Source organism: Biomphalaria glabrata, chromosome 2 (assembly GCF_947242115.1).
Source record: "Biomphalaria glabrata chromosome 2, xgBioGlab47.1, whole genome shotgun sequence".
In the NCBI taxonomy this organism is placed as follows: domain Eukaryota; kingdom Metazoa; phylum Mollusca; class Gastropoda; family Planorbidae; genus Biomphalaria; species Biomphalaria glabrata.
In genome coordinates this window covers 37,227,358-37,243,140 of record NC_074712.1, presented here as the reverse complement: position 1 = coordinate 37,243,140, position 15,783 = coordinate 37,227,358, and the positions used below count along the sequence as shown (strand labels likewise).

The window sequence follows — 15,783 nt, the reverse complement described above, 5'->3', positions numbered from 1 at the left end:
AAATAATTTCCATTTATTTCAGTATTTCTCAACAATTCTTGACCTAAAATTTCTTAAGGTTACCTTTTATCTTTAGATTGACTTGACGCCCATGTCCCCAAATTTCCAAAATTTATCGACACGTCAAAAGCTGGTCATGGGACTGCCCCAAATAGTCCTTGAACTTGACATTCTTATGTATGCTATCTTGTTTTAGTGTTTCAGTATAGATCTAGAATGAAATTGAAAATTGAACAACTTCTGCGAAATGAGATAACCAATCACATGACAAACAATCCCCATGACTATAAGAGTTACCTCCTATTCCTAGCGCTACAGGGGCAATCATTGTCAGTACACTTGATCCTGACGTTTTATCTTATTCTTAACAAAAAACAAAATATCGTAAGTTTTTTTTTAAATTAAAGACTGAAAAAAATTTTAAAAACTATTTTTTCTCCCCCCCCCCCCCCTGTTTTTTTTTTTTTTTTTTTTTTTTTTTTTTTTTTTTTTTTGCATCAATGATTTCTGTAAATTATTAGAACTAAATTAAATGTAGATCTCTATGCAATATCTGGATCATTCAAAAAAAATATTCTGTCCGCAGTATACATAAAAACAATGTGGTCATTTAATATTGATTTTCAAAACTCCTAGAAACATAGTTTTAGCCAAACACTTTCATTTTATAGTGTCTTTGGTTTTAGCTAAAGCAAAATCAAGACATTTTTTTAAAAGGCGAATGTTTTTATTTATTGTATTCATTTATTTTCCTTCGTCACTTCGTGATTGTCGTTAATGAAAACATGATTCGTGAGTTGTTTCAGGAAATAACATAGTTACACAATCGAAGACAACAACTTCACATTTTAAGTTCAGTTCATTTGATATTATCACTCTGTTCTCTTTCTGTTTAAATTTCACTGAAGTCAGTGTTCATAGCTAATATCAAAATAATGTGTTTGAGTGTGTTTGTGCGTTAATTTATGGTATTTTTATCAAATATCGAAATACTTTCCTGTTTTCTTTCTTAATTCTAATAATAATGCTATGCGTTTATTGTGATATGCAATTCATGTGCACGTCGATTGTAGAATCCAGGGATGCATTAGTATATGGTCAACATGTAGTTGAATATGTTTATATCAATATTGGTTGTGCTAAGTGTCTCCCAGGCATTCGCGTCATTTTATTTCTTATTGTTCCATTGTATGTTACTTTACAGTTCTTTTACTCAATACAATAAATACAACTAAGATCGAGCTGAAACTAGAGCATAACCCCGCGTGTCGTCCATATAGATACGTTAATTTTTTTTTCAAGTTAATCATTAATAAATATGAGGGTGAAAAAGTATCAGAATAATTTAAGTTTTTCCTAACCTAAATAGTATCATTGATACTGGTTTGTCTGCTAACACGCCTGTGTCCATTTGTTTCAATAGTGTCACAATGTCCGGTCACGGAAGTCAACAGTACCAAGCTAACAACGACAACAAGTCCAACCAATGCAATCCAAACAATCCAAATTACCAGGGTCATCAGCCTGGATACCAGGTAATTTATTTAACATATACATAAATCATAAACACCAGTGTTGAACAATATCATATCAGTTTTTCTGGTCACCATGTAATTTTGTCCATATACATATATAGTATAGATCTGTACAACTAGATCTTCATATCACGTTAATCAAATTAATTCAGATTCTAGAGAGTGTTATTTAAGTCACGAATACCAAATGTGGATTGAGATCAAGAAGATGTAGTGGCCTAGCAAGATACCCGTGCGCCTGAGTTCAAGAATATAACAGCCCGCTAACAGAAACAATATCGAGCCATACTGTATGATATTTAGACCTATAAAGCCATTGACCACTAGCGGATCTGGGGGACTATGGGCGATCACTCATTTTTTCTTATGTCGGCCCTTCCCACACTACTGATATGTTGACCGATTCTGTGGGGTGAAGGAGTGGTCGATTACGTCTTCCCCATCCTCCCCGCCCACCCTAACTCTTCGGGTAGGGGGGTTGGTTTTAGTGCTATATAGAGGTAGTTATATAGGTATCTATGTATGCTACTTATGAATATTTCACCCATTTGTATATTACGTCGGGTTGTCGTTACCAGGATGAACCGTGAGAGGGGCAGTATTATGCAATCGCCCCCTCCCACCTCCAGATAGGTTCTTTCTTTGGGGATGAGGGCATGTTTTAGTTGAGAAATTATATAATTTAGGTCAAAAAAACTGTCAATAATATAAATTTTACTTGCAATATATTATCTTATTAGGTCGAGTCCCCCCCCCCCCGCTAATGCCAAATACAATCATTAGTAATAAATAAATATAAAATGGAGAGAGTACCTGTATCTGATTAATTGATGACATTCTACCGCTCTCTCCACTTTCCCATAACATAAAGATTTTCTTACGATGAATATACCAAACCAAACAAAGACATTTACGCTACATGTGTCTCTATTGTGACTCCAGTAAGAGAGCTTTCCCCCACTTTACTTTATTTCATTTAATTTGACCTTCCCTTTTTAATAGTTGGAGAATGAACTGTAGACACCAAAAGAATGCATTGGAGTGAGCGTGTAAGAATGAAAAAAAACGCATTGCTTCGGGGCTGAGCCACATCGCTATGCCAAAACCCCTTTCTGTCGAAAAGGAGGAAGGGCACCCTCCATTCATAATTCTGGATCCGCCAATGAGCCATTCTAATGCAAGTACTTTCAGGCAAGAAGTAGCTACAGACTCGTTACACTCCATTGAAATACTTTTTACACGTAATAGTCTAGTTACACTCCATGTCGAAACAAATGACGTATTAAGAGACTCTCGTATGTCTCCCGTGAACAAACCGATGATTTATTCGACATTAGACATTTTCTTATTCAAATTTATATTCTAGAGAATAGTATATGTCAGAACTGTTAAATATTGACTAAAATATTTAATCTAATTCTGTCTCCATCCATTATTAATCAGTTAATGCTCAGACCTATATCAGTGTGTTTCTATTTATTTACAATGACCATGTTTTATGAGCTCCCAAGTAAACAATGTACTGAATCTATAGACTATATCTAAATTATTTAATTTTCATTCTCAATGGAAACGTACTAAATATAACCAACCTCCTTTATGTCATAAAACTTCGTATGTAACTTTTATGTAAACTATCGGCTTTTTTAAAACACATTTTCATAGGCACAGTACATCTACAAAATAAAGTGTATGCAGTGTCAATGTCTGAGAAAACGTAATTTAAAAACCAAATTGTTAACTAAAAAGTAAACAGTCAAATAGTTTTACTTTTTGTGTCACAGATAAGTCATCCTGAAAAAAAAAGGTTCTCATGAATAAATGAAATATCGTAGCCTACATAAACAAATCTCAATGAAGAATTATCAATAAATGTTGATTCGTTTAATTGTAAATGAAATATTAAACTATTAATAATAAAAATGTATTTTATAAATGTTTGAATCGAAATGTCGCTTATTGATAATACTTTTAAAACCTCCTGTGCGGATCTTGATGCATCAATGTGAAAATGACTTCTCATAAATCTAGAACGATAAGTTGTTCCGCCCCCCCCCCCCGCGGAAAAAATTATATATATATATATATATATATGTGTGTGTGTGTGTGTACATAATTAATCTTTATTACATTCTGACCATTTCGGAAGACGTTTATTGTGCCCTAGAATAGGTTCTTCCTGGAATTAGTGGAAAACTTGTAGACTCCCCGCCCTTGCTAGCAAGGGGGTCTGGGGGAGCTCGTAGCGCTCCCCCAGCGCGGGGCGAAGCCCCGCCGCCGAGCACTATTTTTGGTATTGAAAGCCAACAAAATGCATATTCTGAGGTATCTACATTGCAGTATCTTGCTATTAAAAAGTTCTATTTCAAAAACTTAATGTGCTATTCTTACTGGCTTAGATCCTCTCGCGCCGTTCGGCGCATTTTCCGGCAAGCTGTTTCCGCAACTCATAATTCATTTTGTCGGAGAACATGTCCCGCAAAACCTCATGCGACGCTCTGTCACAACCTTACTAAGGGTTCGACTCCCAGTTCGGCATATGATTTATTTGATTTAAACCCGATCTCTATAACTGACTCCTAAAATCTGTCTTAGCCATCTTTGTTGAGCCACATTTAGTGTTTTTCAATTTCGGCAGAAGACTATTTACACACTATTCACACTATTCACACTTTATTAATAGAGCCCAAGTCACTGGTAGAAATTTGTAACCTCTCTTGGCTACGCTCTTGGAATTACATGCCTGTATTTCGCTTTAGATTTTATATCGAAAAGGAAAGTTTTATCGTCAAAATCATCTGTTGAGGCGTTTTAAACTAAAAAATCTCTAACCCTAACCCTAACCCCATTTAGCTACGATCATAGAATTTGGTAACTGAAGCTTTAAAATAATATTGAAGAGAGAGGTTTCCAACTCAAAACGCTCTGTAGGGGAATTTTAAACACCAAAACCATCTGGAGGGGTTTTAAACTTTAAAGAAAAAGCCATCTGGAGGAGGGGGATTTAAACTCAAACCCCCTTTGGCTACGCTCATAGATTTTATAGTATGTAATTTGATTTTTTTTTAGCTTCAAACCCCAACTGGAAAAAGGGGGGGGGGGTAAACTCAAAACCCCTTTGGCTACGCTCATAGAATTGTGAGTGTGTAATTTGCTTTTTTTATATTGAGAGGGGGTTTATCGTAATTTTTGGAGGCGGTTTTAAAGTTAAAATCTTCTTAGCTGTTTTCTTGGAATTTGGAATTGTCGTTTGCATTTTTTTAGTTTTGTTTATAGAAGAGGGGGATTTAACTGCAAAACCCCTGGTAGGGGGTTTTAAACTCAAAACCCCCTGGTAGAGGGATTTGTATCTCAAAACCCCCTGATAGGGGTTTTTTAAATCTGAAAACCCCCTGGTAGGGGGGTTTAACTCAAAACCCCCTGGTAGAGAGTTTTTAACTCAAAACCCCCTCGGCTGTGCTGTGGTAAGAGATGATTTAGTATTAAAATCTCACCTAAAATAAACAAAATGAAAGCAAAAATATGTCACTTAATTCCGTTAATTTCATTTCGGGGGGGGGGGGTTGAACCCATGCAAGTTAATATATGTTACATTAGATTAGGCCACATTATCTAGATTGAATTGTTCAAAATCAATAAAACCAAAACTGTTCAAAAATCTTTAAAAAAAAAAAAAAAAAAAAAAAAAAAAAAAAAAAAAAAAAAAACGATTCATCAGTGTCTAGTATTTTGTAAAAGCGAAGACAGGTAGTGACTCTAGTGGAAGTATAGAGTTCACAGGTAGTGACTCTAGTGGAAGTATAGAGTTCACAGGTAGTGACTCTAGTGGAAGTATAGAGTTCACAGGTAGTGACTCTAGTGGAAGTATAGAGTTCACAGGTAGTGACTCTAGTGGAAGTATAGAGTTCACAGGTAGTGACTCTAGTGGAAGTATAGAGTTCACAGGTAGTGACTCTAGTGGAAGTATAGAGTTCACAGGTAGTGACTCTAGTGGAAGTATAGAGTTCACAGGTAGTGACTCTAGTGGAAGTATAGAGTTCACAGGTAGTGACTCTAGTGGAAGTATAGAGTTCACAGGTAGTGACTCTAGTGGAAGTATAGAGTTCACAGGTAGTGACTCTAGTGGAAGTATAGAGTTCACACTTTCATCTAACTGTTAGATTAGGAATAAATATTTGAAAATGTAAGCAGGCATCTGATAAGAGCAAGAGTGTAATTGATGGAATTAGAGGCAATGAACTGAGACACGATGCCGTTTGAGAGGCCGCACAAAATACTGTAAATATGCTCCTGAATATTTACGAATTGGATTTCTACCGTACAAAGGCAACAGTGATCAGCCACAATGTGTTATATGTTTCAATGCGTTAAAAAGCGAAAGTTTGAAACCTGCTAAACTGAAGCATCAAATCATAATGAACCAAAAGACAAACCCATAGAGTTCTTTAAACGTCAGTGTATGTAGATCAGCAGAAACGTATTCGCCATTTGACAACTGTGAATGAAAAAGTTCTTAAAGCTTCATTTATTATAGCATTGTGAATAACGCAGAGCAAAAAAGCACACAAGGTTGCGGAGAGTTTGATTATGCCAGAGGCTTTAGAAATATGCGATTTGGGCAGACAAATTAGGCTGTGTCAGGATCCACCAATATCATAAGGCGTGTAAAAGGGGGTCCGTGAACTGAAAAAAGTTGGAGAACATCTGCTGTACAGCGTATATATCAAACAGCTAGCTGATTCTAGAAATCCGCTATAAATAAAAATCTTTAATACGGTCGATAGCTCACATAAAGTTTAGTTTATTCATATTTTCTTGTCAGGGAACTGGAACCACGTCTGACCTAAATAACCACAGCAACCAACTCAATCCAAGCAACACACGCTATCAAGCACCGAAAAAATAAATAAGGTGAGTTGTTTCTCAAATTAGAAGTATATGACCTATATAACAAGTGTAAACTATCAATCAGATGTGAAGATCCAGATTCCAGCTTGCACAACCAATGTAGTCTATCAGAAAAGAGGAAGATGTAGGATTGGATTTTGACCTTAATCTATTTGAGATAAAGCCCCCTCCCCTGTAATCAACGCAAGGCAATTTTTTCCTTTGCTCTGTATTCTAAACAGTTGAAAATATCCCTGGTACTATTTTTTAGGGACCCCAAGCCAGTGGGGACACTAAGCTATAAGTTACGTTGACTATGGGTAACTCCAGCACTGGAAAGATGGTTGAATGGATGGGGAAACATTATGCAGACCATTGTTCTGTCTTTATGGACTAACAAGTATATTTTTTCTTTCTTTTTTTTTCAGAAAACTTTTCTTCAACGAATAAAAAAAACTTGACAACAACAATGTTTTATTCTAATTCTTTTTGTTAGTATCATTTCTATCATTTTTAGAGCTAACCCTAGATCTAGATGTTAATAGTCTCATAATACCATAGACTATAAATGCTATTTTTGTCAAAATTAAACTTTTATATCTTTAATGTTATGTATCGGTATTTTCCAACATGTCTGTAATATCTATCTATATAATTCTCGTCTTTGCTCAACAGTTTGGACGAGCAAGAAGCTAAGGAAAGATACTCTCTTATTTCTGCGGATAGTCAACCTACGAAAAAACAAGAAAGGGGGGGGGGGAAGATCAAGTATTCACAAAATAGCAGGGCCGGACCGTTGTAACCAAGAAAGATCACTCTTTTTTTCTATTTCTAACTGACGCGAAAAAGAGAAAGGGGGGGGGGAAACAAGTCATCTACTCTGAAGGAACTATCGAGGCGACAGAGAGCACGACTCAGGGATAAAAGAGGGGGGGGGGGAGAACAAGTATTTTTTCACCCTTCGCTACGGATGGCTGCCTGGTCGTGTGGCTTGTGCGCTGGACTGTCCCATCCCCCTTCGTCCTGTTGGAGGTTTGGACTAGGAGGTAAACTATCGTCAACTCTGAAGGCACATCCGAAACATGTAAAACATTTATTAACAAACATTTTACATACACTAACTAGCAGCGCGGGACTTAACCATTGTGACCAAGAAGTCATGTAAACAGAACAAGTAATCTACTATGTATATTTACAGGTCACTAAATAGCAGGGCCGGACTTAACAATTGTGGGGCCCTATGCGAAACGGATTTCGCGGGGCCAAGTTTCGGTAGGGAAGCGGATAATAAGTGAAATTTAAGAGTTTGTAAAAGAAAATAAATTCGTCTATGCATTGTATTCATTCTTTACCACGTTCAGAATTACTTTACGAGCCTTGCGTGTAACAAAGTCATACAGTATATCAAAATAATTCTGTTTCCTACATAAATCACGCTCAATAGAAAGAATTACCAATTGTTTCGATCTATCTTTGACAATTGTTGACCTCAAGTAATTCTTCATTAGTTTGAAATCCGTTTTAAGTTATAATATGGTTTAATGTGATAATCTATACACCGAGAATTAGCGCGGGTCCTATGAAATTGCGGGCGTGTAACTGTGCAACATTTCTTTGGTTCATAACGTAACTATATTGTATTTGTCAAGTGATGAATTAGGTAATCTCTCTATGTAGCTGAAAGTTGTGATGTTATAAAAATGTGAACACCAACATGCAGTTACAAAAACATACATTATTTCTCTTATAATAATAGGGCTAAATGTACATACTCACCAAAAGCAAGTTTCATTTCTATTTATCTCCCTTTTTGTTTACATTTAGATTTTCTAAAACCCGGTTTACGTTTTGTGAGCAATAAAAACAGAGAGAAACAAGGGAAGCTACACACAAAATACTTTTTAAAAAAGCTTTATTCAAATGTATCAATTAGTTTGGGTCAATCATGTAATTAAATTTGTAATAATAATAATAATAAGGCTTGTCTTCCAGTCCAAAGATTAATGAGAAATGCAGTATTTCCCGTGGCTACTCAGCCCCAGCTGTAACCTACATATTTTGCCACATCCAGGGCAAGCATAATCATTGTCCGCCGGTGGTCGATTAAGATTTTCTTTTCGCCGTCTGCGTCTGTCCTCGGCAGCGGATTTTCTTTTGGTCTCAAATGTGTATCCCGCGGCCTTTGTGAGCGACCTCCAGTTGTCTCGTTCTGAGGCCGCATTCAACCAGCTGCTCTCTTTTATGTCATTTGGCGCCTAAGCTGGTCTTAAAAGCGTTTTCGTGTGGCATCTCTGTTACGTTGACCACCTTTTAGCTCACCAAAAAAGACTGCATTCGGCATACGTTCGTTTCCCATACGAGTTACGTGCCCTGCCAAGCGTAACTGTCGGGCCATAAGATTTTTGTAGGCAGGCGGAGCAATTTATTCCGCCAAACTCTCGCCTGAAGGCGTCCAAAAGCATTAGCCAGACGGTTATCAACTTCTCTTGAAAGCTAGACGTCATTTGACACTATACTTCCTAGATATATGAAGTGGTCTACCACGTTAAGGGGCTGTCCGTTTACGGTGATCTTTGGGGCTGAGTATGTTTTATTGGGTGAGTTCTGTTTTCCCAAGGTTTATGGATAAATCGAAAGAGGCGGCGGCATATGCAAATTCGCCCTAGCAGGGCGCAATCAGCCGCATAGAGAAGCTCCGTTATGACAATTTCTTTTGTTTTTTTTATGGGATAGTAGACGTCAAAGGTTGAACACATTATGTCCGAACGAAACCTAATGTAGATGCCTTCGTGCAATCGCTACCTCATTTGACCCAACATTTCACCAAAGAAGATAGCGAATAGAGTAGTAGCAAGTGCACAGCCCTGCTTGAACCTGCTTCACGCCATTTTCTATTGGGAAGTGATCAGAGAGGTCACCATTGTGTCTGATCTGGCCTCTCCGTCCCACGTGATTCACAACAATAAATCTGCAGAAATATTTTTACAAATTATTTTTGTTTAGCGCATTTACATTTGTTTAGCTATCTCACTACGCTATGCTCCTATCACTTGTCTGGACCAGTTGGCAAGGGGTAGGGGGAGAACAGGGTATCTGGGTGATCGCCTTTTATTTGTATTGAATTCGAACTTGTGGGCTCAAGCCTTCTCAAGCCAACACAGTAACTAATTTACCATCGAAGAGTGTATAAACTTGGAAGATTGTATAGTTTATCTATTGTTTTTATTTCATGTTTGTGTTCACTAAACCTCGGACAACAATATATAAAGGGGAATAATTCAGCTTATACCATCACTTCAGTTAAGTACTAATTCTTTCCCTTGTTTGACATACCAAACAAAATAATTTAATAACAATTGTTAATTAACTAGTTGGTTAAATTTTTAAATTGATTCTTGTGTTGTCAGGTAAAAGAAATAATTGTGCAAAATTTCAGCTTGATCCGAGATTGTGTGTCGGAGAAATAACGTGTACAAACTTATTGCCAAGCAGACAGACAGAGGGAGTTGACATAAGCTTTGTAAAAAGAAGATATAGAGATGTGGGGAAGATATCGTGAAATGTAAAGACAAAAGTTAGTAAGTAAACAAAAAGTGGAAGATTCCGGAAGATTTGAAACAAATAATCAATGTCAAGGACGCTACAACATAAGGTCATTTTTGCAATCTAAATAAAAAAAAACCAACTCTGTGCTGCATCCATAAGATCTTAGAAAATTAAATATGCGGTGTATGTTAAATAGTGAACAAAAAATGTATTATATGTTGGCCTATAGAGGAAGACGAGGCAGACAGATACAGCGATGTGAGGAACACATAAAAGAATGGACGGGCCTGCCATTGAAAGAGGTTCTAACTAAGGCAAAAGACAGAGATGAATGGAGAAAGACGGTCGACGAATCTTACATGGTGCCCCAACGGTCCAACAGACAAAGGAATAGGTAAAGGTAAAATGGTAAAATATGCTTTTTAAAATACATAACGTATCAATACTTTCATATTCTCTACCCCTGATACACCGGTATCCATTGAAGAAAATCCCCTATTATAAATTTATGAATACGAAATTATAAGGTGTTTTTATAATGTAGCCTTTAGTTGTAGATCTAATGAAAAATGTTTTATAAGTGGGGAATGTGACTATGACCGCTTGGCTACCAAATCGAGGAGCTCGAGTTCAAATCTAGTCTGGAATAAAAAAAAGACACCCTTCTCGTCCCTCATGTTGACAAAAGATTAGACCAGGCAGCTCAGGGGCGGACTGGCTATATGGGCATCCGGGAAAATGCCTGTTGGGTGGTACACATATGAGCCTGTGGGGTATCCGAACTGGCCACTTTTGAATGACAATTTGTTGCATAAATATAATTGGCATTCTTATACCTTTCATAAAAGAACCTTACAAACTTACCAGTGTGTAGTATTAGCCACATACTCTCGTAATAATGGAATTACCTATATCCGCATACGATGAAACTGGTGATAAACAACCCTCTATAGGACTATACACTAAGTGATGATTAACAAACAACATACATATTTTGTATAGTCCTGTATTGGTTGCATAAGTTTGAACATACTCGCGTGAATATATAACGAGACGCCTAGCTTATAAATTAGTCACGAATTTCTCGTTAAAATGGGGCAGTATTGTATACAGTAATCTATAGATTCACTGTTACCGGAATTGAATCAAAGATAACAGGTCAAGTAACAATAGATGTACATCATATGGCAATCGATTTGTGGTGTGGGCCGTATGGTCAGGTAATACCTGGGCATGAACTGGTCTTTGACATACAACAGAAAACAAAAAGGAATAAAGTTAGGAACCTGTTGTTGAGGGCTGTTGACTTGTAGCATCAAACTGCCGGTAACTAAATCGCTATAGGCGTGATATCTTATATATTTTATCTTAAATTTTAAAACTTAAAATAACTTCAATAACTTCTTTGTGAACAAAACTAAATAGAAATTTTATTACAATAGAGACAAAATCAACTTGAGATAAAAGAATAAATAAGTGTAGTAGACTTTAGTAATACTATAAAATGATATTCTGAACAAAATCCAAATCACTACAAAAACACGTCTTTTCAAGTCTGACAATATGGAGTCGTCTATCCAACCTAAGACCACTGACGACAATGCTTTTTATCTTGCATCATTCACAACCAATAGTTAACCTCTTCCCACCATTACCATAGAAACACAAACACACACACACACACACTCCAGTCCACAGACCTATAAATATTATTCTTTGTCTATGTTTGGAGCACGTCACACATTGCAAAATAGAAAACTTTCGTTGGGAAAATACTAGAAAAAAAAATTGTAGTTTTTAAAATGAACTATTTGACACATCAGTTTAAAGGAGACCAATCGTTATGTAGGCCTCAGCACTAATTTGGACGTCGCCACCTGTGGGCACGTCACATGTCTGATGCTACGACTCAACGCAAGAAGGTAATAATTAATGTATATGATAGATAAGTAAGCCTAACTGATCCAACCTCGGATCAAGTTGAAATTTTGAACTATTATTTTCTTATACCAGACAAAAGGAGCATAAAAAAAAAACAGTTACTTACTTAGCTATTGTTAATTAATTATTTTGTTTGGTAGCGAACAAGGTAAAGAAATTGTACTTAGCAGATGTGATGGTATAAGTTGAATTAGTCTCCTTTATATTTTGTGTAGAGGTAGTTAGAAAATAACAATAGATAACTATAAAACCTTCATTTTCATAAGCACTTCGCTGTCATGATGGTGAGTGTATTGGCTTGAGGAGACTTGAGTTCGCACTTCGCTGTCTTGGTGGTGAGTGTATTGGCTTGAGGAGACTTGAGTTCCAGTTGGTATCAATACATTTAAAAGGCGATCACGGCAACATTTACAGCGATACTTCTTTCTTTCTCTCCTCCCCCCCCCCCAACACCTTTCCCAACTGATCCAGACAATTGAAAAGGATCATAGCGCACTGAGAATGCTAAAAGCATGAAAACAAAACAAAAACTTTTGGTAAAACTATTTCTAATCGCACAAATTTATTATTGTTAGTGTAGATCAGTGATGCCCAAACTACGGCCCGCGGGCCAGATCCGGCCCGCGACGTGGTTCCATCCTGCACAAAATGAAGAAAAATTTTTAAAATGTTGAAAAATGTATTTTCCCAACTTTAGGACTCTGTCAATGAATGTTGAATGGTGTAAGGTTGCAGAATGCGAATGTCGTGTAATAGCCTACTGAGTTCTTGCTTCCTGAGGTACTCTTGACACGTGACAAGACAAATAGTATAAACTGACCTAAGTCCGTTTCAGCAGACAAACATGAAGTTTATTTTACTACAATAATAATAATAATACACTGCACTCCTTGTTAGTGCTACAAGTCAAGAAATAATAAACAATCCTATCCGCATAACAGCGGTATCAAAAGTATCCAATATATGTTAGTTACAAATCACGTCCGCATCTCCGCGGGTAACACTGTGTAGAAATATAGATCAACTAATACATGTCTCAAAAACCACTGGCAACAACTGCCCACAAGTTACTTTCTAACTGAAATTACTACAGACTTTTCTAAGTCGCTACTGTCCATCCCGGACCAAAATATACTTGACCACTCGGTCCAAAGAATAACACTTGACTTCTAGCTTGACTTCACTTGTCTGCTTGACTTGACTGACTGACTGAACTCAAAGTCTAACTTATTCATTCTACTTCCTGTTTTCTACATCAGGAATTCCACGTGTCTTTTAAACTCTTAACATGACGTGAACTTTAGATCATGCAATGTCAACTAAGACTGTGACAGACTCATATACTTTTTCTTTGATGAATTTCATTCCAATCCATGTTATTCTAATTTTCATATTATTTTTTTTAATGAACACAATGTCTATTTGTTTCGGTGACAAGTGTTGACAGTTGCTTTAGGTTCTTGGAGAATTCCGCTGCTGTCTTGAGTACAAATATCCATTCAAAACTCAATGATAGAGCAGCAGATTTTGAATTGTTTTCTATTGCCACTGAGGATTGCTACGACAGATCTGTAACTGGAACTGATTGACTTACAAAGCCAAACATCCAAAATTGAGAAATTTAGAGCGATGCAAACAATTGATTTCTTTGCCGTGTTGTATGAAGAAACTTTTCGAATTTCCGAAATTAAGTGTTAAGGACGATCACAATGTTTACATGCACTTCATTGAGCAGACCTATCTAATTATTTGTGTAAGTAGTGCTACGGGTTTCTAATTAAACTATTTGAAATGGTTTATTCTCTATTTCATTTTTATCTATTCGATGATGTGGCCCGCGACACGAGTTTCGGAAATTAAAATGGCCCGCCGGCCGAAAAAGGTTGGGCATCACTGGTGTAGATCTATTACAAGTGTAATTACATGACTGAACCAAGCTAATTAATACAATTACACTTAATATAAACTTTTTATTTTTCTTGTTTGTTTTACTTTTTTTTCTGAAAATCCACAATTTATAAATGCTGGTTGTTCATGACCTTGGGACTATCGTCATGAAGATCGCGAGTTCGAACCTTTCCCTTCGTCACCACCTGCTGTCCAGTTTGGGCAAGGAGGAGGTCATATAATTACTTACTTACTTCATAATCATTAGGTTGTCTAACTTTCTCTGTTGTAGATACATGTACGTATGCCCTACACATATATCATATGGATATTCCCCACTTTTGCGTTATTATAAACTACTATAATTGCTATTAAATAAGCCACTGAATTGTATTTAAAAGAGGTAAAAGAATTTATGAATATAAGGGGCAGGGGCGGACTGGGTATCAAAATCGGCCCGGGCATTACCATATAAACCGGCCCACAAATGGCATGTCATATATTTTCGGTGTGGGCGGGATATTTACCCTACTCCGCAATATATATATTAGTGTGTGTGTATATGTAATTAATCATTCTGATCTTTCATTCTTTCAAACGTTTTTTTTCTACCCTAGAATACGCTCTTCCTATGATTAGTGGAAAGACAGTACACACCGCCGAATGGCAGCTAGGGAGTCCGGGGAGCTCTGCGAGCTCCCCACAGTGGGTCCGGGGCGAAGCCCCAGAACCAAGCATTATTTCCGTTATTTTAAGCTTTAAAAATGCATATTCTGAGGTATCTACAATGCAATTAGCCTGCTACTCTTCCGCTAAAAAATTAAAAAACCAAATCTGCTATTCAATGGAGTCCAGCGACTGATAGAAAATGGTAAAATGCTTTGGTTTTTGTATTGGAGGGGGAAGGGAAACCAAAAAAAACCCTTTTGGCTACGCTCATAAAATTTGGTGACTGTAGTTTGCTTAAGTTGGCTGCACTGGGGCAGTAAGTAAAGTTTCCCTTGCAGACAAAGAGGTCTGAGGCAAGAGATGGTTTGAAGACCGTCCCCTCTCGGCTACGCCCATGTGTTATATTATATGTGTAAGCCTACTTCTCTACAAAATATATAAAGTTTGATAACGCATCGAAAACTGGGTGTATGCATTCGTAGGATTACATAACGTATTCTATTTAAACATGTATGTTGTCTGAAAACTATAAACAATACAATAGCAGCCTAATGAGTTTGAAGCTTTTTGGTATTACTTATAGATTACAGACGTTTCTTCAAAAAAATAAGATTGTTTCGTCTTACGCATTTCATGTGTCAATCTATTCATGTATGTTGATCTTTGACTTAAAATATGCTAAATCATTGGTTTTCCTGGCTGACTCAGGCAACCCATTCTATTAAAAGATAAGAGAAAGCAGAACGGTTAGAGACGCACTTACTTAATGTGAAAAGCTCTGGCTTACTCCTAGTACATTCTCAAAAACGCGATTTGTATATGAATATACCATGGCCCATTATTTAAAATATAAATCTCCATTCATTAAATATCGGATGTGATAGCGCTATATAAATTATTGTAATAATTTTTATCATTAATGACTTCATACTAAGTTGCTCGAACGACTAACACACTCTTTAGTAGACGAGGTCTTATCTGATATTTGTTTTGCGACAATTACAAAAAAAATGCAAAAGCAGAACTTAAACCTATACGCTGCCTTTGTGGACCTCACCAAGGCTTTCGACACGGTCACTCGCGAGAGTTTGGCGGAACAGATCGCTCTGCCTGCTTACAAAAATCAGTGTCTACCAGGCGGTGGTTCTCTCAACCCTTCTGTATGGCACCGAGACATGGACATGTCGAAGGCGCCGGTCCATGCCGCTCGTGCATAGCAGAACGTACAGTCTAACGTTTTGCAAATGATGATACGTACAGTGAATAGTGTTTTTTTATTTTTATTTTTGTTGAATTTCAAACAAAATTAATTGTAATA

At 36.8% G+C, this 15,783-nt stretch overlaps 1 long non-coding RNA gene across 1 annotated transcript; it reads left to right on the top strand.

The window, feature by feature from the left end:
- Nucleotides 1–226: 226 nt before the first annotated feature.
- Nucleotides 227–6,892, top strand: LOC129924586 (uncharacterized). Its single transcript, XR_008776568.1, has 4 exons — nucleotides 227–384; nucleotides 1,424–1,535; nucleotides 6,358–6,446; nucleotides 6,694–6,892. It is a non-coding gene; the product is annotated as an uncharacterized LOC129924586 (long non-coding RNA).
- Nucleotides 6,893–15,783: the final 8,891 nt, after the last annotated feature.